The 26,012-nt window shown below is 37.7% G+C and overlaps 1 protein-coding gene across 4 annotated transcripts in view; it reads left to right on the top strand.

The window, feature by feature from the left end:
* The first annotated feature begins 4,014 nt into the window (after positions 1–4,014).
* LOC103474519 (leucine-rich repeat and fibronectin type III domain-containing protein 1-like protein) overlaps positions 4,015–26,012 on the top strand; it is a 170,844-nt gene continuing 148,846 nt past the window's right edge. For 3 of the 4 annotated variants that reach the window (XM_008425562.2, XM_008425559.2, XM_017308300.1), the window contains exon 1: positions 4,015–5,116. The gene's annotated coding sequence lies outside the window, so the exon portion shown is untranslated. The remainder of the gene's footprint in view (positions 5,117–26,012) is intronic. The other variant, XM_008425564.2, reaches the window with a different exon arrangement.

The following is a 26,012-nucleotide window of genomic DNA, read 5'->3' as shown; positions in this document are numbered from 1 at the left end:
TGTGGCTAGCATGATCTTCTTTGCTGTTGCTGCTGGGGCAGCAGGTTGAGGGTAATGGATGCCAATAGACTCAACAAAGTGATCTGTAAGGCCAGCGGTGGGAGCGGAGTTGGATGCTTTGATGGCAGTGTCACAGAGGAGGATGCTGTTTGCCATTTTGAACAGTGTCGCCCACCCAGTCCATGACACACAGACAGACAAACACTAGAGCACATTTAGTGGAAGACTGATTCCACCAAAACATATACCATATACCTCAGACACCTGAGGCAGTTGGACTCTATAACTCCACCTGTCTGACACCTGCTATGTTGGATCTGTGTAATATTTACAAATTAAGTTATTTGTGCATAATTGACATATGTACAGTAACATTAAATTTCAGCTTTTATCAGATTATTCAATTTGGCGTATGGTGTATATCTCTTTGGTACATATTGTGAACTTATCACTTTATATATAGACTTGTGCTATGCCATATATATGCATTTTTTATTTTTTTTTGCTTTACGTTTAATTATTTTTCTTAGTTCTATATTTTATTCCTTTTCATGGTCAACACAAAACTAAAACATTCTAATTCTGATTTATTCTACCGTTTAGGATGCACTATCTCCAAAACATGGTAGGGAGAAGCTACATCCTCAAGTGAAACCATCAAGTCCTTGTTCAATGCAATAAAAAGTAGCAGCTATTCACTGTGGATAAAAATGAAAGAACATCACCCAGGTTGTAAAATGTAACAGGATGGAATAAAACTTTGTGGGGTATATCTGAAACACCAAACATGCTGTGGGCTCTTAACAAAATATTGATAAGGGAGGCTTCTCACATGAAGACCCCATGGATTTACCTGACCTCCTGTACATCAATCATAAACCACCGCCATTTCCAAGAGCGCTGCCTCGTAACGGGGACTGAAACACCAAGTCTTATTAGCATTCTAGAAAAGGATGTTTATGAGATGTCAGATTTTTTTTGGATGAGACTTGCGAACTTTGTTTCAATCAATGAATATTTACAAAATCGCTGTGTGTTTAGAACATAAAACAGCTTTACTCTGAGCTTCTCAAAATCTCCAGAAATAATGGATTTTAATGAAGAACCTCCTCAAAATATGCTCCCTGACACAATATCTCAAGCTCCCTCACTTCTTGTTGTTCAGCTGAAATGTTTGTTCCAGGTATGAGCCAAACAGTCAGTGGTTCCATCATGATCTGTTTGTCTAGTTATTTTAGATTTCTTCTTTTGCCCTCAGCGTCTCCCCGTGCTCGCAGGCTCGAGCTCACAACCAGCTAACATCTAGAAGTGTTTTCTGCTCTGCCAGCAGTGCACCATGTAATTTATCTCATCTCCTGCTAATGAGATAGAACACTCACCCTTTGTTATCTACGGAACCCCGCAGAACCTGGAAAGTGAGCCAAATAATCTGCCTATTGTGTTGGCTAGTTCTTTTTTTCTAATGGTTGCAAACTGTGAAAACATATCATTGTTTAACAAATTGTTGCTGCTAACTAATTTCTCCTCCTAATCCGTAACAGGGAGAGGCATAATGTCTCTCCCTGTTGCAAATAAGACTGTAACTTGACAGAAGGGAAAACTTTTAAGCTTTAGGTAAAGTTCCCTCTTTTGTGCTTGCACAAAGTCTTTGTCATAATTGGAATGTTGGTTTAATTGCTTTCTTGCTGATAAACAAATACGATAAATATTAGAGTCATCTGTGCTGCTGGCAGCAGGCTAAGTTCGTCGGTTAGACGCAGCCGCTGCATCCTGTCAACAAATTCCTTTAGTGTGGCAGCCTCTCTGAAGCGTGCAACATGTTACATCTTGTTTGCTCGATATGAACTAAGGAGGGAGTGTAAAAACAATATTTTGTGTTAGAAGAGGTTGTTCTGCCATGTAACATGAAAAGCCATGGAAATATGAAACTTTTGATCAAACGCAAATTTAGAGTATCTTCTTGGCATGTAGGATCTCAGATACGAAGCCTCACAACAGATGTAACACAGTATGGTGCACATTTCTTGAGACATTCCTCATTGCTATATTTTGCTGGCAAGGAAACAGATTTTTGTAATTTTGTAAATTAACAATTATCAGTATTTCTGAGAGGCTTTCAAAGAGTCTGTCAAAGGATTTATTTTTTTCTTGGACTCTGAAAGCTTTTTCAAATGCTGTCGGTTTACCCATAATATGGGTAAATATATAGTCTTAGTATTTGTGTCCCATATAGTAAGACATATAGTAAGACAAATTTCAGAGGATTGCTTGGTTTATTGGGTCCTTAATTTTGACCAATGAATTATTCTGGCTAAAAAGCTCCAAAAATAAGAGGATAAACCAGTATAAACACATTAATGTTCCTTGCACTCCATGCACCTCACCAGAATTCTCCTTTGTGTTCTGCATGTTTAAATATCACAACAATTGGAGGACAAAGGAAATTCCACATCTAAAAGAAACATTTTAAACCAAGTCAATACTATCTGAAAGTCTTTGAGAAGTAGCACAAATCCAGTAAAGATCTCATTCGGGATATTAGAGATGCACCCACTGAATGCCATGTCTGCAGCTAAAAGTCCTTGCAAAATAGCTTGCATGTTGTACTATACCCTTTCATGTAATCCATTGTATTATTTCACACTCAACATTGAGTGTTTGTAACAAAGAGTCTAACGATTAAATCCAGAAATAGTTATATGTTGAGTTGTTTAAAGAAAATGAAAATGCCAAAATCCAAAAAAAGAGCTTTGAAAAACCTTTAAAAACCCACAAGAACTATTGATCAAGACAACAATGTGCTTCACAGCAAAGCGTGAAAATGACTGCTCGGTTGAAGGACAACAAATTTCTCCACATTATGATACCTTTACATTAAGCTGAAACTATTCTTATATTTGGGAGAAACATCAGAGACAGGCTATACTGGAAGCTCTTTTAAATGCCAAAAGCTGTTGCCACTGCCACTGATACTGAATGTGAAACCAGAACCCATCACCAGACCCTAAACAGGTGTTACTTACCGGATCACACAGTCTGACCACATGTATCATTCACTGTTTCATTTATGAAGTCGAAAGTGGCAGCAGCAGGACAAACAGCAGCTTCTTTGGCCAACTCATTCCTCTTCCTCCTCATGCTTATTACTCTTTGTGATTCCTACATTTCCAGCACATCATTGCAGTTTTGGCAGGGTGGAGCTAGCGCAATTAGACCAAGCATTCCTCATTTACCCAGAATGCATTGCTGTGTAAACGACATGCCAACTTGCTACAGCAATATTTCATAAAAAACAAATTTCCTTCAATATCACTGTTTTGTTTTCACATCTAAAATAAATATTTCTTAAATAAAGTTTGTTTAATCATGGATCCCTTTAAAGAGAAGGCATCATTTAGTAAATTATTTGACTTGTTAACTAAATACTTTATTAGTTAGCTAAATATTTATATTATTAACAAAAAATTTAGCTCCACACTAAATATTTAGTCAGGAAACAATATTGAGCTCCATTCTAAAAAATTAAGTAGGTTAAATATTTAGCTTCAAACTAAATATTTCTAACATTTCTTATTGAATGAATAGCATGGTGTAAATATGAAATCCCACTCTTTTTCTCTATAACAGGCCAAATGACTAGATGTTTTACTGTTTGTGTAACTTTAAGCAGTACTCCACTATTCTTGTCTTGGGCCACAATGTGATTTTTTAATTTTTTTAAATTTTTTTATGTTCGGGTAGTTTGGAAACATTAACCAAGAGCTAAAATAGCAGTAACTTTAAATGGGCCCACCTTGAAGTCCCCCGCTCCGGCAAGTACCTCCAGCCGTGTGGACCGGAGAGTCTGCTGGCAGACCCTAATCTGTATCACCCACTTCTGCCGGGCGAACGCCTCGGTGATCGCATCACCCACCGGCGTCATATCGCATCCATCTGTTATTAGCAGCTTGCAGCCTAATCCTGGAGCAGCAACTCGTCTACAGACAGGGCTGCACGCCGACACAGGGGAGGGAGGGAGAGGGAGAGGGAGAGACCTGAGAAGGAGCTGGTGGGCGTAGCGCCTCCCGGGACAAACCGCCGCACAGTGTGAAAGTAACTGCAGGAAGAGGGACGCGTCGTTGGAGCGGATTTTTTTTGTTTTAACGTAATAGGGGACGGAGGCTGTTTTCTGTCTTGAGCTTGCAGCGCTTTTTAAAGCTTGCCCACGCTGTTGGTGTCCGGCATATTTCCTTGGAGGAAGCAATGCGGAGAGAGGAGAGAGGTCAAGACAAAGTCACTTCTGGCACTGAAAAGAGGTGAAAACCCGCTAATAACGGATTGATTTTATTTAAAAAGTGAACTCTTGCTTTCTATATATATATATTTTTAACACACAAGATAAACCGTTTAGGACGCAATATCAGCCTCCATCATCCGGCTGGGATTATTGTTTTTTTTTTTTTTTTTTTCCTTAAAGGCAAATGTGGATCCAAAGCATGCAAAGATGAGTAAAATGTGCAGTAGTGCCAGCTGAATGGAGGCGCGCGGAGCATCTTCCACGGAGAGCGGATCGAAAATCAGAGCGCACTGTGGTTTCTGAGCTCCGCTCAGCACCATTCAGACACCGGATTCCAGCAGTATCAGCCCTCGGCAGTTGGGTGTTTTTTTTTTTTTTTTTTTTTTTTTTTTTTGTTTTTTTTTTTTTTGTTTTCGCTTCTGATTAATCGACCGTGTGGACAAAAACAACAACAACAAAAACAAAAAAAAACAGGAAATATCTCAGTAAAGAGTGGCCGTGCGCCGGTTTAACTGGAGCGTCACATCCATCTTTGCTTTCATTCCTGTCCCAGCTGATTTGTGAGCCGCTGTGGGTGAGAGCGGCTGCCACCGGGCGGTTTAGGGGTCTTTTTGGTGCATGCTCAACGGGAACTAAACTGAAACGCCTTGTTCCCCCCCTCACCATCCTCAAGGACCCCCGTTGCGCGGCGACAAACACGGAGAAAAGTGGATATGATGGCTTATTTGGCTTAAAGACGCGCGTGAGATCAGGAGGAGGATTATTTAAGAGGCTCTTTTCTGAGGAGGGGTTTTCACCTGGCTTATCAAGCGAAGAGAGATTACACCGGGAGACGCACAGGTAGGCTCTAATTTCATTTTCTGTACAGTTGGTTTCTCTCATCACCCTTTTTGGTTTAAATCGCTCTATTACATGGAAGAAATTTGTCATAAATGAATATCTTCTTCTAATGTTGGAAGTTAAGTCCACGGAAGAGCAGGCAGATGAAGGAGATAATGGCGCTGGTGTTTTCTCTCCCACACGATTCGGGGAGAAATTGATATCCGCTCGTTTGATTAAAGACACGAGGAAGAGAGAGGGGCGTCGTGGTGGCTAAAGGGGATCTGAAACGGCCGAAATAAGAATTACAGACAGAGGAGTGAGAGTTTTGTCAGGGGTGGGTGGCAGATGGCCGGGTGAGAAAGGTTGAACTGAGCACAAGGGGAGGGGGGCGTCGGGGGTAGTAAGACCGGAGAGGCTAAAAGGGAGTTGTTAGGATGAGAGGGGTGGAGGGGATGCTCAGATGGAATACAGAGAGGGTGTAGGAAGAGGAGATGAGCTAGATGATGGGGGGGAGGCAGTGTAATAGCAGCAGAGAGGGTGGTCTTCTGAAAAGGTAAGTGGAGAAAATATGGGAGGACAACAGAAGGTAATGGAATAAAATAGATTGGGAGGGCAGAGTTGAACAGTTGGAGAGGGAGGTTGGTGGGGAACGGGACAATAATGAATGAAAAATCATACAGAAAAGAGGTGCTGCAGTGTTGTGAAATAATCCCCCAGAATAAGTTCTAAAAGCATGTGCAAAAAAAAAAAAAAAAAAAAAGTCTGTACTATAGTTATACTCTATTTGGGACGATCCAGTGCATGTTCACTGTCTGTTTGCTTCGCAATGGAGACATGAACACAGAGGGAGCCCAGAAACAGCACGCAGGTAACAGTTTGGGTTGCTGTGTCAGCTCATCAGCTCCTCTTTATCTGGTACATTTTCCTCGTTTCTCACTGCCCCATTTGCATTTTGATTAGGTTTTGCATTGGCTTGTAGCCCCATTTAAAACACATATAATCACAGATACAAATATGGCTACTAGTTTCCTAATTTCTGTCCCAGGATCGGCAGACCTGTGACTCAGCTGTGCTTCAGAATTTTGAAAGAATCATTTGCTCACATATACAGGGATTTGCATCGAACCCTTTAACTTTTTGTCACATTTTGTCAAATCAAGGCAAAGTAGCACATAATTGTGAAGTGAAAGAAAAAAAAAGATACCTGGTTTTCAAAAATGTTAAAAAGAAAAAGAAATCTAAAATGTCTGGAAGGTATTTGCATTCAGCTGGCTTATCTTAAAAAATTCAACCGATGGCCTTCATAAGCCAGCTAACTGGTTAATGTAGTCCACCTGCATATGATTGAGTATAAATACAGCTGTGAAAAGTCTCAGAGAGCATATCACAAAGGAACCCAACACACTGATCATGGATATTATGAAGAAATTTAAAGCAAAACCAAGTTATAGAGAAAGTATTCTCAAGGTATTCTGTCAGAATACTTTTCAATCAACCATCTGAAAATGGAAAGGTTATGACATAACTGTAAACCTACCATGTCATGATCATCTACATAAACTGACAGAAGGGCAGCAACAATCAGTGGTTACTTTGGAGGAGTTGCAGACATACACAGCTTTAATGCAGCCTACACGACTACATGGGATGTTTTAGATAAAATTCTTGTTTGGAATATCCCAGCCAAACTCCAGACAAGGACAAATGTGCAACAACATCAGTCTGTCAGTTTGCAGAACTGGTAGGTAGTCTCCCCAAATATCATCCTGTAATTGCAGCAAAGGTAGCCTTGGCCATTGCTTTGCCACTCGATTCTCACCTCATTTCAGTGCTCCGTCAGATTTCTCAGATTTCGTTCGGTTTCTCCAGCCGAATCTCAATCGGGCTTTTGACATTGACTTTCTGCGCTGTTTTTGAATTGTAGTCTGCCTATATAGGTTTGTAGTTTTCAACGGAAGCGGACGACGTGAACGAAGCCATGGCATGCTTGTTAGCCACACTTTCAAATATTGAGCAATTACAGTTGAGTAAGAGGACCGTATAAGACATTTTGTTGCTGGCAAAGATGTCGTGTTCCTACTCCCCTAGGGGGTTGTTTACCGCGCAGGCAATTTCCAGTAAACTTCATTGAACTGAAACATTACATACGTCATGGTCAAACGTTAGCGATTGGGTTAAATGTAAAACTTCAACAGAGTCCATGCCGCCAGCAAGTGATTGTTTCTCAATAGTTAAGGTTCTCTAGACACTGTGTGCGAAGCAAAGACATAAAAAAAATGGGGCTGGATTTTACCAGGTTACAGCAAAAGATGTTTCAACAAAATATGGACTCAGGAGAGCTGAATACAAATGCATGCCACACGTTCAGACTTTTATATGTAGAAAAACATTTTCAAGGTCATGCTTCACATTTCTTAAAAAAAAAAAAATGGTATTCATAATTTTTTGATTGCATATTATTAAGAGAGGAGAATTTGAAAGCTTATTAACCTTTTTTTTTTACTTTTTACTTTTTGACTCGTTATATCCTCTCATGCCTGGATTCAGAAAATGCTGTGCACAAAAGAAACTGAGATCACACAGAGGTAACAGCATCCCAATAATCCACATTTATTCAAAACAGATGTCTACTATCACCACAAAGCACATCACATCAGAAAACTCAAACTACAAACAACACATGAATTTACCTGAGAGAGGAAATGGACTAAAGATGCTTTTGCAGTTCTTTGGAGAACTGCAAAAGCAAATCTGATTTGTTCCCCTGGGGCCCATACTTTTATTCAAAAGGGTGCTTTCTTTGTTTTAATTTATGCAATTATGCATTTAAGGCATGTTGTTTCCCTTGTACGGCTACAACTAGTTTCAAATGACCAAGTTGGGACGTCCAAAGCAATTTTATTACCTTCTGAGACCTGTTTAATTTCAGGACTACAGTGCTTCTCTATCTAGACAAGAAAGACCAAAGGTTATTTCAAACAAAAGTTTATCATGTATGTTTTGAAGCCTGGAGTTTCTCAAGTTCTCCAATTGAACAAAAGATTCTTGTTTTTAACCAGAGTTCACCAAAACGTTATCTTGTTTTATTGCCTCGCCGAGCAGCCATCCAAACACAGGTCTTTGCAATAAATTCAACCGTACCATTAGGAGCCTGGGACCAAGTAATTCAGAACTTCTCCATCCTCTCAAATCAAAGCACAGATTTAAAGAATTCAAACACTTATAGAACATACCTGAGCATTTTCAATATAAACACATTCATTCTAAACATTTTCTAATTAATGTTATGCTAGTTTTGATTATATTTAACTAACTGCTGCTACCGTTTGGCCTAGGTTAGGGACTCCAAGTAGTTGTTAGTATAAAACTACAAATTAGACTAGTTCAAGTCATGTTAATTTTAACTAAATGGTATTCTACTAATTAAATTGCAATTATTGTTAGTATTGTGTTGTTAGTTTTAGTGTCTCTCTGAGGGAGATGACTTGAGATGTCTCCTCGCTGCCTGTGTGCCAGTTCATTTATGACGTGGTTCCTCCCTGAAAACATTCTTTTCTGCAGGGCTAACTTAAAGCCCTCTAAGATGTTATCCAATGTTATCCAAAGGACTCTTGCTTCATCCACTATTTTCTCATGTCGTAAGATTTAACTGTATTAAACACTAAGCATATTTATTTTCCTCAACAATACCCAATGAAATCCTTCCTAATGTAAACCAAATCTGATGGCTCAAGCAAGTTTACAGTCCCTTGAGAGATTGGCTATGTGCTAAGACATGAAAAAAAAAAGACTTATGCTTATCATGCTTTTGTATAATTAGGAGGCAAGTTAGCACAATCCTTGTTTACTGTTATTTTTAATGACCTTGATTCATTAAATTATCTGAACCTGACACATGTGCTATAGTCAGCAAACCACATACTCGTTTTCCGCTTGTGTTCTGGCGATTTACCTTTCTTTTCTTGGTAAATGCGCCATTAATGCATTTCCATGTCCCCCTCAGAAATAGCAATACGTACAGTTTATGAACAGAATACTTTTCCACTGCCATGGAAACAAGAAGACACACTCACAGTTAGGTAATAAAATAACTACTGTGTAGCATATGTCTTTTTAATTTCTTCTGCATTAGCGGATAAATGGGAACAGTTCATTGTTTATTGTTAAGCTGAAGCCAGATATTCTGCACAGGACAACTAGATGCAAAGACCTCAGTAACCACTAGTGGACTTTTTTAATGTTATTTTAAGACAAAAGCTATTTCTCAAAAATAGCTTTATCTCTATAGATGAAAGCAAACCTTTTAAATGATCAATACCTCAAAATAGGAAACTAAGAAAAGCAAAGTTAATTTACTTTGTTTATATATTTCTCTCTATTTATGAGAGCATTCTCTTTGGGTACTGTAGCTTCCTGGCACACACTAAAGCATGCCTGTTGGGTGAATTCATTTCTCTCAATTGCCCTTCTGTATGAGTTTGTGCATGTAGTTTTTCTGAGTTTCCCGTCCAGTAACTGCTGGAGATAGCTGCCCTGTAACAGTCCTCTATCTTCTCAGTTTCCTGCAAGAATAGGGGTATGGACTTTAAAATCCAGGCCTCGAGGGCATTTAGATGTGTGCCTTATCCAACCCACCTGAATCAAATAGTGTAATTACCTCCTCATTACGCAATGAAGTTATCAGGTGTCCTGCTAATGACCTCATTATTTGATTCAGGTGTGTTGAATCAGAGACGCATCTAAAAGTTACAAGACACTGGCCTTGGAGGCCAGGATTTGAAGACCCCATGTATAGACAATAGATGGATGGATTTTATTTACCTAATTGTTTCTGTGCTTACTAAAGTACAGTGGCTTGTAGGGGAGCTGTTTGATATAAAATCTAAGCACTAAAACTGCATTATAGGTGCTTTCAAGAAATACGTTCGCTACTGAGGTGATCAATATCTATCTGGTTACTTTATGGTAAATAAAATATTCCACTTGCAGCTGGCAAAGTGGCGTTGGAGGGAAGCAGACTGTCTGTTCTGCAACATTATGTGCCATTTACTTTTTCATTAATCACGGCTACTTTTTTCATTTTACAATTTGAACAAAAATGATACAACTCTGAAGAAGTGCTTTGATACATATTTCTAACTTCATGGTTTCCATCCACTTGGCCTAAAAAAATTGCATGTCACAGATATTATTTACAGATCCTGTTTGGGATTCACCTGATTAGCTTAGAGCGGTACTCCCAGACAGCATTTGTCAAGGACGAGAGTTCTGCAACTTTTCTATGTGTCCCTTGGCCTCACGCTTAAATTAAATGGTGGAACTGTGTCACTATCATGCAGTGAAGCTCAGCTAACGGCCTAATGCTGGAGCCAGGTGTGCTGAAGCAGAGAGACATCTAAACGTTGCAGGACACCGGCTCTTGCGGTCTGCAGTGTGAGATCCCCTTTCTAAAGCAATGTTTCCCAAAATTGGGCTTAGAATCACACTGGGCATCAGAAAACACCACTGGTGGGATCTTGAGATGTTGTTAAACAAATATGTACATTCTTTCTGATAGCATCAGAACAAATCTTAAAATCAAGGAAGAAATTATTAGCACTCACATTTTATGGTGGTGGATCATGGTAGGTTGTGAAGAAACCTTCAACATTTTAAAAAAGAAACTGAATCAAGACAAAGTCAAAACTGAACTTTAACTCAAACTGGCTGTTTATCAGCAGATCAAATGTTTAGGATCACATTTAGCCTTAAAAATCAATTTGTTCATAAGTCTAACTGTTATGCCATTTTGTGTCTGCTCCAGCACTATTCCCAATATTTTGTAGGTCAGAGCCTGAAAGTTAAAGTATTCTCACAAAGAAGAAAACAACTTAATGCAAAATTAATACGCCAAAATGTATTTGAATACCATTTGAAGAACGTAGTAGAGGTCTTTGATATGATAAATATGGCTTTTTTAATTCCCCATTTTGGGGCGACTGTGGCTCCGTGGGTAGAGTAGTTGTCTTGTAATCAGAAGGTTGCAGGTTCAATTCCAGCTTCCTCCTGCCACGTGTCAATGTGCCCCTGGGCAAGGCACCCAACCCCAAGTTGCCTACCAAGCTGTGTATAAATGTGTGAGCGTTTGTGAGTATGAATGGGTGAATGTGGCTCTAGTGTAAAGTGCTTTGAGTGGTCAAAATGATCAGATAAAACTATATAAGTTCAGTCCATTTACCATTGGTTGTGGATGGTTAAATGCTTGGTTTTGAGAATTGACAAAATCAACTGATCATACATTTAAATGAGTTATTGAATCAATTAAAACATTTTTTTTTCTGAATATCTTGTGAACTCATTCTATTGACAAGTTGTGTGATTGTTGCTGTTTGGCCTGTTACGAGTTGATATTTTTTTGTGATATGTTTACAATATTTTTTGTAATTATATTTTGATAAATGAAGACATCCTTGAGGCTACAGCTAGTAATTAACCTGCAAGCATGTGAAAGCGTGAGCCAGCAGGAAGCTGCTGCAGGTGCTATATTCTGTTTCCTGCCAATTCCTGAACTGTGAGTACACTTTGTATGGAAATGAGGTTAAAACTTTGTTTTGCACTTGCAAAACTTACTTTTGGCTTGAAGATGTGTAATGTCAGTCACATGACTCTTACAGCTGAATCCTTGAGAGTTAACAGGCCTGTAACGCAACTGTGTTTTGTCTGTCAGTGAGATCACAGAAGAAAAAAATAAATAAATAAAACTGCTTGTGCTGTATTTGATTAAACTTAGAGGAGATTTGTAACATGGGTGAAATAAGAATCCATTATATTTAATTGGATCCAGATCACTCTCTATAAAACTGAAAACTGGGGCACTGGCCTTAGTGGAGGATGTAATCTCTAAGTGCCCTTCTAGTTTTATTTTATCCCATTAATGTCTGCTGGGAGCCCACAAGAACCCTTGGCCACCCTTCCAGCTGCCTTGATGGATGGTGAAGTGCATGCTCTGTTGGCCCAGTTTTGAGTTCATATATGTAGCTGAACAACTTTGATGTAGACAAGTGAGGAACCTCATTTTAGTACAGCTCCTCTTTTATAGGAGTTCAAACTTGACATGTCAGTTTTGATAAAAGTTCTAAGGGTGACAGTATTTAAAAAAAAAAAAAACACCAGCTGCTGATCATGGCTCCTTTATTGTGGATTTGATCTCTCATTTGCATTTAAGGATAGACTGGATTGGCTGGCTCAAATACATAATCAAACATAATCCAGCAAAATGGAGCCTCGTGCACAGAGGGGATGGAGTTTATGTGGGTTTAGGCCATCGTTTGACCTTGATTTCCAGTTTAAACAGGCTGCAGAGGTGATGCTTTACTATCCCTCTGGCTTATTGAGGGGTTAGTCTGGAGATGTCTAAAAATCTACTCAAGGGATAAGAGCAACCAGTCTCAACTGCTGTCAAAGCTTGCAATTTCTGAGGAGTTCAGTTATATTTACACTTTTATTTGTTGGAGCAGCTAAGTTTTTTTTTGTCCTGTAAAGAGCAGCATAGTTTGGAGATTGTAGGGTAGATATCGCGTGACATTTAAGAGTCAAAGCCTTTCTGCCCTCCTGCTGGTGCAACATTTGACAATGTGAAGTACTTTATCATGATTCCAATGTATTGATTTACACTGTATTAAACATGGAGGAGGAGGAGGGATTTGCTTGAGTGATAGGAGTGTGTTACATGTTAGAAAGGAAAAAAATAAGTCATTTTCTGAAGCAGCTTATAATTTAGCAAATAAAATAACCTATGGAGTCAAATATTTTTTTATTGGCCAAAATGTGAATTTTGTGACGGGACAACCCCCCTGCTTCCCTACTGTCCGACCGTGACATTTTCCATGCTTCTCCTGAGCGTTGCACTAAGACCACGGAAAGGTTAATAAAAGACCATAGCTGAGCTTAATTTCTTTTTGGTAAAATTAATTTAGCAATAATTAATAATGATTATGCGTTTGTGTTATTTCTCGATTTATTCAGACGTTTGTGGCTGTCACTCCTAATGTTTTACTCAAGACACTTTTGTACCACAGATCTTCAGAAAATAATCTTACTTGCTTGTAATTAATTTCACAATGCAAGGATCTAGTTTGGGAAACTTGTTTTATTTATTTAAATTATTCTTTCATGTTTCAGATATTTTTGACTGATGATACAAATTAAGTTGTTTTAAAGAAACTAGCTGACCTTTAAAAAAAATATTTACAAATTGTTCATTCAAAATAAACTGCATTAGCCCCCATAAATCTAAGGGTATATTATGAACTTATAAACAAAATAAATCAATAAAATTGTGGAAAAATGAAAATCTGTGCCTCATTTATGTCTTCTAAATTTCTAAGTCAGAGCAATCACATTCATTGTGCTTCAAGTTGAATAGCCAAAATGTGTTGGCATCATTAGTAAGCCTAGTTTTGTCTTTTAGCTTATCAGAAGTGTCCATTAGCTCTACTATAGGCTATTGGTGTATAATATATTGTTATACTGCATGTGGAGCTACTGACTATTTGTTTTGCAGAGGCATTTTGTTGAGCTTTGACATTTAGGTTGTGATTTGATAATTCAGCACCTTTTGTCCAATTAAGATCCTCAACACGTATGCAAAACAGATACATAATGTTTTCATTGATAGAATTGCTGATTAGGTGGCTGTATCTTTAGCTACTTATAAGACTTTTTTCCAGAGTTATTATAATGTACGCAATCAAAATGCGAGACCAGTAAATTAACTGAACTTTTGACTTTTTTATGCTAAAATTACTTGCATAATCAGGTGCATAATTATACAACGCCTATATTTAAATTTTAATATAGTACATCTCTAAAATTTCTGAAAAAGAAAAACTTAATTGTAGGAGATGATGTTTTTGTGGGTGCCTAGTTTGCATTTATTATATAAATGTGAACATAATTTTATACTTTTCTGCATCTGAACCTTTAAAATTATTCATTTTATTCTCTACAGCCTATTGTGTAAGTGTTTAAGTGTGTAGCGGAATCTGTTTACTTTTTTCTTTATGCATTTTTAATTTAGCTTTAAAGGGGAACTATTACAAACACCTAGGGGTTTTATCTCAGAAAGATGTGTTGTGTGTTTATACTGTTTCTTCCTTTTTCTGTGTTTCTATATTTTCACTGTGCAAAGTTGAAATCAAGGCTACTTTTCTCATACACTATTCTCGTAGTATAATTGTTTAAATGCATTTCTGTCTTCCCTTAACCTTCATTTCAAGCTATTTCAATTGCAATGTGTAATGCACTACACAAATAGAACTGCTTTGCCTGAAGTCAGAAGCATGAAATAATATATATCACGGGAGAGTCAGCATATCAGGCACAGGTTCAGCATGGCTCGGTCTTTAGATTGTGGTTTTTAAAGAGGCACAAACAAAAGATCTAAAAGCAGTCCGAGCCAACTTTTAAACGATATGGACGTCTATTTTTGGCATAATGTAAAATACTTATCATTCTGTCAATATTAAATTGAATAATGATACTAAAGAGAAGTTTAAATTCTCGAGGAGTGAAAGGTCCAATTGATTGATGTGGCTCTGAGACAGAGTGAAGGAGAAAGTGAACCCACCCTGAGAAGCTCAATTTTTCTTTTTGAGGGAAAAGAGACAGCTTTTTGTTTCATTACTATTGGAAGGTTAGTGAGAAATTTATAGATTACCTGAAATCCTGTTCATTGCATAACTTCAAGCCTTCTGCATTGGCAAAGTGAGCAGTAATCAGAGATGCATTGATGAGATCCATGGCAACTCTGAAGGAATTGCAAAGCTCCATAACTCAGATTATTGAACCTGTTGATAGAAACGCCATTATAGATATGGAGAAAAGTGTCATGTTAAAATAAAGTCATTTTGACTTTTTGCCGGAAGTCTTGTAAGGCACACAGACATCCAGTGTGTGGAAAAATGTGCTCTGTTTAGATGAGAGAAAAATTTAACTTTTTGCCCCACCTGAAAAACATAATGGATGGTACGACCTGTTGAAAAGTGTTGGTAATTGCTCTTGCCAGATGCTTCCCATCTAATCAGGCTGAACTGGAGTTATTTTGCAAATGAAAATTGGCTGTAGCCCAAGTCTCTGGATGTGCAAAGCTGTTAGGAACACACCCCAAAAGACTTTCAGCCAAAATTACTGCATTAGATGTTTATACAAAATGGACATACGCCAACTAAATACATATGCATATCACAGTTTTCAGATTATTATTCATAGAAATAAGTTGAAATGTACTAGTTCCCTGCCAGGCCAGAACTGTAGATCACATGTATTAGTTTAAACACATAACGTTTCAATAAAAAAAAAAAAATTGTAATTTCAGGTTATACTTAAAGTGTAAAAAACCACCCAGGGGGACTTTTGGAGAATTAGAATTGTAAAGTAGTATGGTCAAAGGGTTAAAAAGGTGAACAAAAAAACAGCAGCCACCATCAGTTCCAGCTGCCACTGATGGATTTTATTAATTTTTTTGGCTCTGACGTGCATCCTGAGCGACTTGCATCCTGAGCATCTGAGAACTCACTGTTCTTACAGGCAATTGGCAACACACCTGTACTTGATTGGACTAAACCACAATGAAACAGGTCAAATCAAACAACAAAATCTAAACAGGAACAAGAATAAGATCATTAATCTAATTTACATATGGTGTCAATCTAATTTAACTCATCTACATAATTAAATGCTCTGCAAAATAAACCTTGTAATATAGGAAACTCAAAAGGTTACTTTAAAGAAGCAAAACAAGCAGTACATTGTAGAAAACCCCCCTCTAATTAGTAGAACCCAGCGATGTAATCAATGACATCATCCAGCCATTTAAGCAGGAGATGCTGGGCCACCCATACACCTGCCCCGCTGCAGAATCTACAAGGGACAAACAATGGTGAGCAAAAGAAGGAAAACAAGTAATTTTTCCATAAATATTCCATGAAACAAAAGAAACAAATTCATTCAATGAAGTGTTAACTTTAACCAAAACATATGCAACATAAACAAACAAACTTGTGATAGTGAGTTTAGCAAAGTTTCAAAGTAATGTTTAAATTTAAGCATTATGACCAACTACAGAACTGGTAAATGAATCAGAAACAAGAATAAGGGACAAATGGTAAACACATCGAAACACTTTGTCACAAGAATTACAGCTGAAATATAAGCAAATCCTGTGTTTAGGTCAGTGTTTGTCGACTCCGGTCCTCAGGGACCACTCTTCAGCAAGTTTTTGGTGTTCCTCTTCTGCCTCACACCTCATTTTAGTAAGTAGGTGATTAGCAGGCTTCTGCAGCACTTGATGGCACGCAGACGAGGTCATAAAATCATTTAAATCAGGTGTTATGGAATAGAGGCATATTTAAAATATGCAGGGCTGTGGTCCCTGAGGATCAGATCGAGAAACCCTGGTTTAGGTGAATGAGACAAAGATATGCTTAAAGAGACAGTTGTGATGAGAAACATGGCAACGGAGAACAAAAAGGGCAGTTTTTTTTTTGAGAAAGTCTGGAAATTACACGGATAAAGAGCAAAATGTAGCCATTTTGTAATCAAACAGTTTGCTCGGAATTTTGGTTTAAATGTCAAAGGAATGTATTGGCGATGGTTTCAACAGAAGCGTGATATCTTCTTCAGTATGGCATTTTAACATCAACCCAGTTTGTACATGTGAGCAGATGCTGGTTCAGTGGTGCAGTGCCTCGGCACCGAGGGAGAACGTGTAAGAGATGCTGCTGAAAAAGAGTGAGAGGTGAAGAGAAGGGGGGATGGGGGGAAGCTGGGAGAAAGACAGCGAGTGGTGTGCTGAATGCCAAGCACCCCGGTATTAGAAGGGTGCTGTGTTGAGCAGACAGAAAGACATATCAGTTGCTTTGCCAAAACCACACCATCATGTAGCGTCTGGAACTTGTGTACCAAAATTTTCTCAACTAGTTGCATCATCCATTTATATCATTTTGATTTCATAATCTGTGACATATTTTCCACCTGTATTATGGCTTTATGAATCAAATAAAGCAGATAATAGCTGTCACACCCTATTATTGCGCTTTGCATAACATTCTCTGCATAGTACATAGTTCGTTTATGCTCATAAGCCAACCCATGAAGGCCGCTAGACTGAGATTGCCCTGATGGCGCATGAAGAGTTCAGACTTAATTGGATTCAAATTATTCATCTCATCATCAGAGGTGTTTCAACAGCAGATCAGCACCTTAAAACCATTGTTGACTGCCTCAAAACCAGAATGTTGGCCAATCAAACAGTTGTACTATGGTAATTAAGTGCAACTGGTATTGGCACATTTGGCAGTGTGGACAGATCCCATACCATGTTGGAATATAAAATCAATATCTCTACAAGTTTTGTGAGAAGATGGAAGCATAAAGGCTCCCAAAATTTCCTTACAGATGGCTGACTTATTAAACCACAGCATACCACAGCAGCATGTCTCTACAACTTTTATACACAGTCGAAAAACATACATTTAGATTAACCTTCCTGTGACCTTAGAGTGTGACACTCAGGAGGAGCGCGGCAAATGTCATGGTCGGACAGCAGGGAAGTTGGGGAGTTGTCTCATCAGACCGTTTGTTTCCAAAACCACACACAAAAACTCCTAAGTATAAAACTAAGGGGGTCTAAATGACACATGTCACATGGCTTCTCTTCAGACCACTGGTGGGTTAACGTAGCCGTTCTACTGTGCCTTTAGATCAGTGTGTGTGCATGCATTGTTGTTTTTCATGAGTCTCTGTGTTGTCTTGCGATGGATTGAAAACCTGTACAGGATGTACCTCACCTTTTACCCACTGACCACCACTAGGTGTCCGATGGAGCGGTCTCCATTGGACACCTAGCGGTGGTCAGTGGGTCTCCTTTGACTCTGCAAAGTATACAAAATGGCTGAGAAAATTATTGCAAAAGAATCTTTCATGACAAAATTAATGACAATGAAATGCTAGCTACAAGTTATTAAAATACATTTAGTATGAGTGTGGGAAGATTGTCAAAGTTGTTTATATAGCATGTAATTAATTTTAAAAATCTGACTAATCAGTGTTTTGCATCAGCCAACATTGAATTTGACTTGCGCTCTTGAACTGACCTTGTTTTTTTAAAATGTTCTTCTCTACTAAAGACAAATTTGTAGCCTATTGAATGAATTGAATGTATAAAAATAGGTTAAAGTAAAATCCAGGCCAACTGAAGTAACTATGAATAGTGATACTTTTTTCACACTTTAATAATGTAATGTAATTTTATCTTTATATTTTGTATTAGAGCAAGAATGTTGTTAAATCAAAAGTGGTATGTGTGTTTTTGTTTAAGAATGTCCTACCAACTTGCAGTGAAAGCATGCATGCATTTATTGCTGCCTCAGGATTCCCTTGAAAAAGAGTTTTTTTTAATCTCAATGGATTTTTATCCTGGTAAAATGTAAAAAAAAATATGAACATGCATAATGATTTTGTTCAGTTAAATTTTACTTTCAAATGTTTTGTCAGTTACAGAAAAAAAGCAGCTGCCTCTACTTTTTAATACTTTTTTATACTTGGGAAAGTAAAGGCAGACGACTACAAACTAAAACTGGTCAGAAAGGGGATGAAAAGAGCTGATTTGATTAGCCACGAAAGGGAGAACCATTGGCCTGAGTCCATTTTAACACTCTGCTGAACCCAAGAATTACTCTGAATCAAACACAGTGATTAAACTATTACATTTGCATATTTTGTGGTGACCTATTAGTACATTCAATTTCTTTTGTGTGTGAAAAGGCAGTTGTAGAGAAGGCACTGGAGATAGGGTTTCTGGTTGTTGTTTACATTGGGGTTTTACCAAATTTGTGTGTACACCAGCTTCTCTGAAACAATAAGTAAACCTTCTAGTCAAACTGGAAATATGACATTTGCATTGAAGGAAATGTGTATGCTGTTTGCTTTTGATTAACTGAGTGAGCTTACAGTGTCATGCACTGAAAGTATTTGGCATGTTGGCATCATTGCAGTGTTTTGATAATGACAAATACAGCCTTAAGTTGTATAACAAAGTGATGCATAGATGTGCATTGAGAAGACTGGTTTTGTGGACACCTCTGTTTTACCCAATATTTAGTTGTGAAAATATTTCTGTCTACATCAGTGTTTCTCAACCTTTTGGTCTAGACCATTTGAAGGTGTCTTTTTACCAACAGATGTTGGATTAAGTTTAGTGCTAGCAGATCACGTCAGCCTCGTTAATTTACGTCAAACCTCTACTGCTGTCCAACCAAGGTTTTCTGCTACTCCAAGATTCTCAATTTGTCCGTACAGACATTTTCCAAATGCCTCTTGTTAAAAGTTCTGTGGCTGATTTAGTGTATACCAAAACAGATGGATGGTGTCAGATGAAGGATGCCTCTTCTTGCAGCCTCTTTAAATAAACATGTGGGAATACAGTAACTTATGCTTCAGGGCTGCCAAGTCCCATGCATAGAGTGTGTGATACTCACACATTTGACACTTTCCTCCAACTCCCACTCCAGCCATCCATTTCCTCATGCAGTGAAAACAGATTCGTAACTGATAACTTTGCAGCACAATGAAGGACACTCACAGGAAACAGAGAAGGCATCACTCTGCACTGTTGGGTTTTCTTTATTCCCAGTGCTGTTAGTCTGTTCCTGTTACAGAACACTTTGAGTTGAGCTTTACACTGTGATTACTTACAGGATTAAAATCCTTATGAGGAATATTAAAGAGGCCTAACAACATGGTAAATATCGCTCCAATCTGGGCCATTACACAGATGCAAAATATCATTGACATTAATCTTTATCATCTTTTATTTTAGTAAGGTATTAGATCTTTTTGTGCTTTGATGATATAATGATTCCCTAAATTAGTAAACACAATAGGATATGGAAAGCCAAAAGACTTTAGGCATTTTTTTAAATACTGCACTGATGTGTTTTGCTTTGAGTTAACGGTTTGAGTCATCATAAAATGGAGAAATGGAGGTACCCTTGTAATCCCTTGATTTTATTGTGTTTTATTTAACATGACTACCTCTACTAGCCGATCTGCAACATAGCTGAAATTTTTATTGAAGCAAAGTTTAGATAAGTCAGTTTGATTCTTATCCTCAATGAACCAAAAAGCAGAATAGCAGGTTTTACCTTGGAGAAAACCAAACCTTGTTCTTGATCAGAGGTAGTTTGATCTTTTCATCTGCATTACAAAGATGTCTTAAAGGCATTTCCCAGATTTTTGATGTGGGATTCTGTTAGTTAAATACAAATAGAGCGATTTCAGTTCAGATGATTTAGAAGAAGCAATTGAACATACTACTGTTGAGAAGATGGAGGATCTATTTTAGAGTGAATTTTAAAATAAACACAATTCAAACAAAGCGGTATAGTCACTAAACATCATAGACTTGGGAAAAGTTTTTCAAAAAGGGGCAACCATGATAGTAGTTTGTCCTGAAACCTGTGGGTTGCTGATTTGACTGCCTGCTCCATCTGTTTCTGCTGTTTGGGCAATGTGCTTTACCCACCTTGCCTGCTGGTGGTCAGAGGGCACAGTGGCAGCCTTGCTTCAGTCAGACTGCCCCAGGGCAGTTGTGGCTACAATGTAGCTTACGTTCACCAGTTTGTGGATGTGTGCATTAATGGGTGAATGACTGAATGCAGCGTAAAATACTTTGGGGTCCTCTGGACGTGATAAAGCGTTGTACAAGTAGAGTCCATTTATCACTTGCCATTTGAAAAATGGTCTACAGCAGGGGTGCCCAAGTCCAGTCCTCAAGAGATGCCATCCTGCCACTTTTAGATGGATCTCTACCCCTACACTTGTAAATTGTACAGCTGAATTCCCTCACCAGGATTAATTTAGATCTGTAGAGACCTGTTAATGAGCAATTTGATTCAGGTGTGCCAGAGAATGGATGCATCTAACAATTGGTGGATGGTAGCTCTGGAGGACCGGACTTAGGCGACCCTGGACCCACAGTCTGATGCAACAAAGTTTGAGATGAAGCATAAATAGCTAACTATACAGTGTTAAAAACATGAGCTTCCTTTAGGGTTCTTTTAGGTTTGTGATATGCTCATTTTAGTTTTGAATAACTTTCGCTGCGTTGTTGCAAATAGTGTAAAATTTGGTCAGGCTCTGTACTGTGTTGTGAATTGTAAATTTTTCTTGAATTTCTATTTTTCTTCTTTCAGTCGTCAGCTTTTTAAACAAAAGTACAGTAAAGGTACAATCTCTGTCTTTGCTTTATTTTTTCCTATTCCCATTCAAAATATTTATTTTTCAATACATTACACTACCAATTTTGCCATTTGTGTTCATTAATGTTTATTATGTGTCTTAACTACATAAGTTAATCATGACCTTTCTTAAACACTCAACACAAATATGCTGTTGCACAATGGTAATCTTCAAGAAAATATTTTTGCATCCAATGAATTTGGGTGAAGCACAACATAAATAAAGTGACAACTTTATAAGTCAGGAAAATGTATTCAATACATTTCAATTCACAAGAAATGATCTCTAGAGACTTAAAAAAAATCATTTCACTTCAGTCACATAAATTCCATACATTGATATATATATGTATGCACATAAATTGATTAAATGTAACCACAAAGTTTCTAAGTTAGCAAAAGTGCTTCCTTGGTCCTGACCACAGCCCTACTTACCCACTCCTCTCATCCGCACACTCTGTGTCTTTTGGGTCCGCCTACTTTGCTGGAATCATTTTTCAGACTGGTCAGGAGTGAATTTATGCTTTCACAGGGAGGGGGTTATTACACTTTAAATAGCATGATGCATTTACGTAAAGTGCCAACAACATTCCAGTAGCTCTTGTTTGCAACCAGATACAAAGTGTGAAAAAAAAAAAAAACTGCATTCATTTTTCACTGTTTATCAATCTTTTTTGCCCGGGTCCACGTATTTGTCTTTAACTGTATTCCCCCACCCCCCCACCCCCTCCTCTCAGTAATTGTCTGAGTCTGTGGTAATGGAGCAGACCTGACAAGCAAACTCAGATAGCGACTGGTGGCAGACAGAAGAGGAGTGTGAGCTCTCTCCTCTATATCTCCCCATCTATTACTTGCGTCTGACGGAGGCAGGAGCGCATGATGGATGGATCCCTCGCTTTAACTCTGTCTGCTTCTCACTCCATTTACTCTGATCACTCTGACTGACTCATTTTTCACCACTTGGTTTCTCTTCATGTTCACATTACTCAGTTCTTTCATTTTTTCTGTAATTTGTCTCTCTTTGGCCATATTTCATTTATTTTCCATCTGTTTTCTTCACTCTGTGATCCATTCTCTTAACTTACATGGCAAGATGTGTGTTGCTGGATTTGTTTGTGCATACGCTAGGATTTAAATGACGGGCTTGTCGCGTACAAAAATAGAGATTCAGATTTCTAGAGTGCAGTCATCTATCACTTTTTATTTTTAACATTTATTTACTTGCATTCATTCATTGGCCTACATGTTTCTTGTCTGTGTATACATTTAAAAGTCTACGCTTGCTACTGAAGGCATAGAGGCTTGTAAGTTAATTGAATCAGAGTGTATTGGACACAGATAGTCATTGGCTTTGCCATGTGCTACACAGGAAGTAGTGAAGACAACCACCAATAAAAATGTGCCGACAAACATAATTACCATCTGTCAAGTTTTGTTTAGACCACTTCTTGGTTCTGCAGGCTTTTCAATATGAAGGAACACAAAAATTGTATGTGCTTTGTAAGTGTAGCAACATGGGCTGCCTTTAGTTGAAAAATTAGTAAACGGCTTTCTCCTATCGAATGTTTTTGTCCACCACAAATAACATACTGACCACTTAAATGTAGTTTTTCCCTTCAGTAAAAACCCAAAAACATAACTTACTGCAAATGCAACAAAATTCTATAATGCACAAACAAATATGGTAAAAAAAAAAAAAACGACTTTAAGGTGACCTTTCTATTTTGTTTTACTTTATAACAAAAAGTAAGCCATTGGAAATCGAGCTAAATTTTCACCTGCTGACCAGAAGCTCTGCTAGACCTTTTCAATGCATGATACAAGATCCCAGACGGCTGTTGCTGACCCAGCCACCTTTATCAGAAAATATTAAAAATTCACCCAGAATATCAACAACATGATGGAACCTTAAGAAATACCTTCTTTTCTCAGACGGATCCAGACATAAAGGATGACCTGAAGAAAGACAACAATTGCCACGTAGAAAGCCATAGATTTATGTAGTGGAATTTGCTAATGTTTTTTAATTTGCTGTTGTAGGGAACAGCTGCTGAAAGAAATAGATTAACCTCTCAGTTTGAAGGTTGATCACAACTAATTACACACTAGATTTAATTATTCTCTCATGTCGGGTAAGCTTATGTATCACATTCATGTTCATAGAGAAAGTTCAGATTTTACAAGTGTGAACTACAGTTTCTATGAGACTGAACCTCAAATCAAATTTCCAGAATTTGTAGAAGAATTGCATACAGTTCAGAAGAAAATATACTTTTTATGGAATTAAAAAATATATATTCTTCTCCCAAATTTTGAAATGTACTAATTGAAACCCTCACTAAAAACAATGGCTTTAGTAGAAAAGAAAATCTCATCCTGTGTAAGCTTTTTCAGGCTTTATGTTATTCATTTGACTCTGTGGTAAGTCAAAACTTTTGAATTTTTCAAGTTTCAAAATTGGGTGTGCAAATCTGGGAAGCATGACTCACAACAATACTAACGACGCTGTTAGCACTGTTTAATTGAAACAAAAAATTTGCATGATTGAGTGTTCTCTCTAAAAAGCTGTTGGGTATAAATGTGTGCACGCATGGCGAATTGTTCTGTTCCCCCCTGTGTTGTCATGTGATAGACTGGTGACCTGTGTAAGTGCACTCCACCTCAGCCTAGCAAGAATACTTAATGGATTAGTGGCTATATGTTGAGCTTCCAACTAGGCCTGTCACAACAACACATTTTGCTGGACAATAAATTGTCCAGAAGTTATAACAAAAGATTGAGAATCGCGCAATCAGCAAAGGATCTGCTTTGCTTTCTATAATGCTCATCATGTTCTTGATCAGTCAAATTCTTGTTCTTCTCTCATATTTCATTTCATAATGGCAGGTCAAATTGTGATCCTTAAAGTGAAACCAGTCCCCCCCTCTGAAATACAAACCCCAACCCTGGAAAAATGTAGAAAACTTTCAGCAAAGTCTTTTTCTATTTAGGGGTGAGTTTCAGTTTAAGCATTACTGTGTTCTCCACACACTAAGCACACAACTTTATGGTCAACTTCAGCAGAGAAATAGTCCATGCTTTGTTAAAAACTCTGCATTCTTCTTTTAATTAGTTCATATATTTGGATCTGCAGTATTTAACTTTATTAAAAATACAAGTCTTTTTGTTAGAACTAATACGCTGCCTGATCAAAAACAACCAATCAGTACCAGGAGGGTCTTAACACTGTCAGTCATGCATGTGTACACGCTACTCACACTCTTCCACTTTCTCTCTTCTACGCTACAGCTTATAAATTACCAGTTTTTCTATAATTAGTTGTTTCTTTACCATCGAGCCCTGCATACAAAAAAAACATGATTGGCAGAACTAAGACCTTGCTGGTATTAGCGTTCAAACTTTAAATGCTTAACTGATTACAAGGAAATATATATATATATATATATATATATATATATATATATATATTTTTTATGAATTTTCAGTTTATTTATGTCTTTTGTATTTCTTAAGGCATCTTAGATTTATATCCTTTACAAATAGCACTTTAAACAACGCATGGAGGAGTCATGTCTGAACTCATTTATGGCTAGCAGTTTCCATTAAAATCATTAGATTTATCAGTGGCAAGACATACAACCACCTTAGTAGTTCAAAAATTGTGTTTTGAAACAGACTGTGCTGGGCTGAAATGTTCCTCCTGACACACTGCGAGTCTAATAGTCGACATGATAGTCGGATACATAATTGCAGCTTAGAGCACAATCTGTTGCAGGTAAGAAGCTCTTGGGAACGTAGAAGGTAGTTTATAAAACTCAGCGAAAAGAGAATGTTGTGAACCCCCCCAAAAAAACTACCAAAAATCGTTCATTATTATTGTTTCCATCTGTGTGGTGATTATAATCTGTACTATTACATGGCTTGGAAGGCTTTGTGGGGCATTTTAATTGTCTGTACATTCTGGCTTGCTACTGGTTGTTATGATATTGACTGCATAGTCATTGCATTCAGTGCTTAGCTGGTAACAATTCCCTTATGTAACAATTAGTCTTTCTGGGAAGCTTGGTCGTGTTCAAAAATGTATTTCTCTCAGTTTCTGAAAGGAAGGGAACTCTGTAAGTGCTCTGAGAGTTTATAACAAATGAACATCATTCTCCCAGGAAATCAAAAGCCATTCTTCATTTTTAACCAATTAATGCTTTATCAAGTGTTTCACTTGGGACACATTTTCTGGCTTTCTAGAAAGAGTATTTGTATTACCCTTTTTTTTTTTCTTTTTTTTTTACATTTACTAAAACAATTTTCAATTTGGTTCCCTTTTACAAAACCTGCACAGTCTGCAACTTCTGCACATCAGACGGTTCCACAAAATTTATCTGACCTAAAAAGGCTTCATTCAGTATGTCTTTTACAGTGTTTATTTCTATCTTGCTGGTTTTTTCCGAGCCTAAAGCAAATGCAGAGACAGCAGAACGTTGTAGTGCTTAATATATGCGTTTGACACATACAAACAGTATGCAGCAGAATGAGATCCTACTTATATTGCAAATTGTTTGCAAATATGTCTTGACTGGTGCTTCCAGTTAATTGTGATTAAAAATAAACAAAAAAAATAATTAATAAATAAATAAATATAT

The sequence above is a fragment of the Poecilia reticulata genome, linkage group LG13, assembly GCF_000633615.1.
Source record: "Poecilia reticulata strain Guanapo linkage group LG13, Guppy_female_1.0+MT, whole genome shotgun sequence".
NCBI lineage: Eukaryota > Metazoa > Chordata > Actinopteri > Cyprinodontiformes > Poeciliidae > Poecilia > Poecilia reticulata.
Note: the sequence above shows the minus strand (reverse complement) of the source record. Positions and strands in the feature narration are given on the sequence as shown.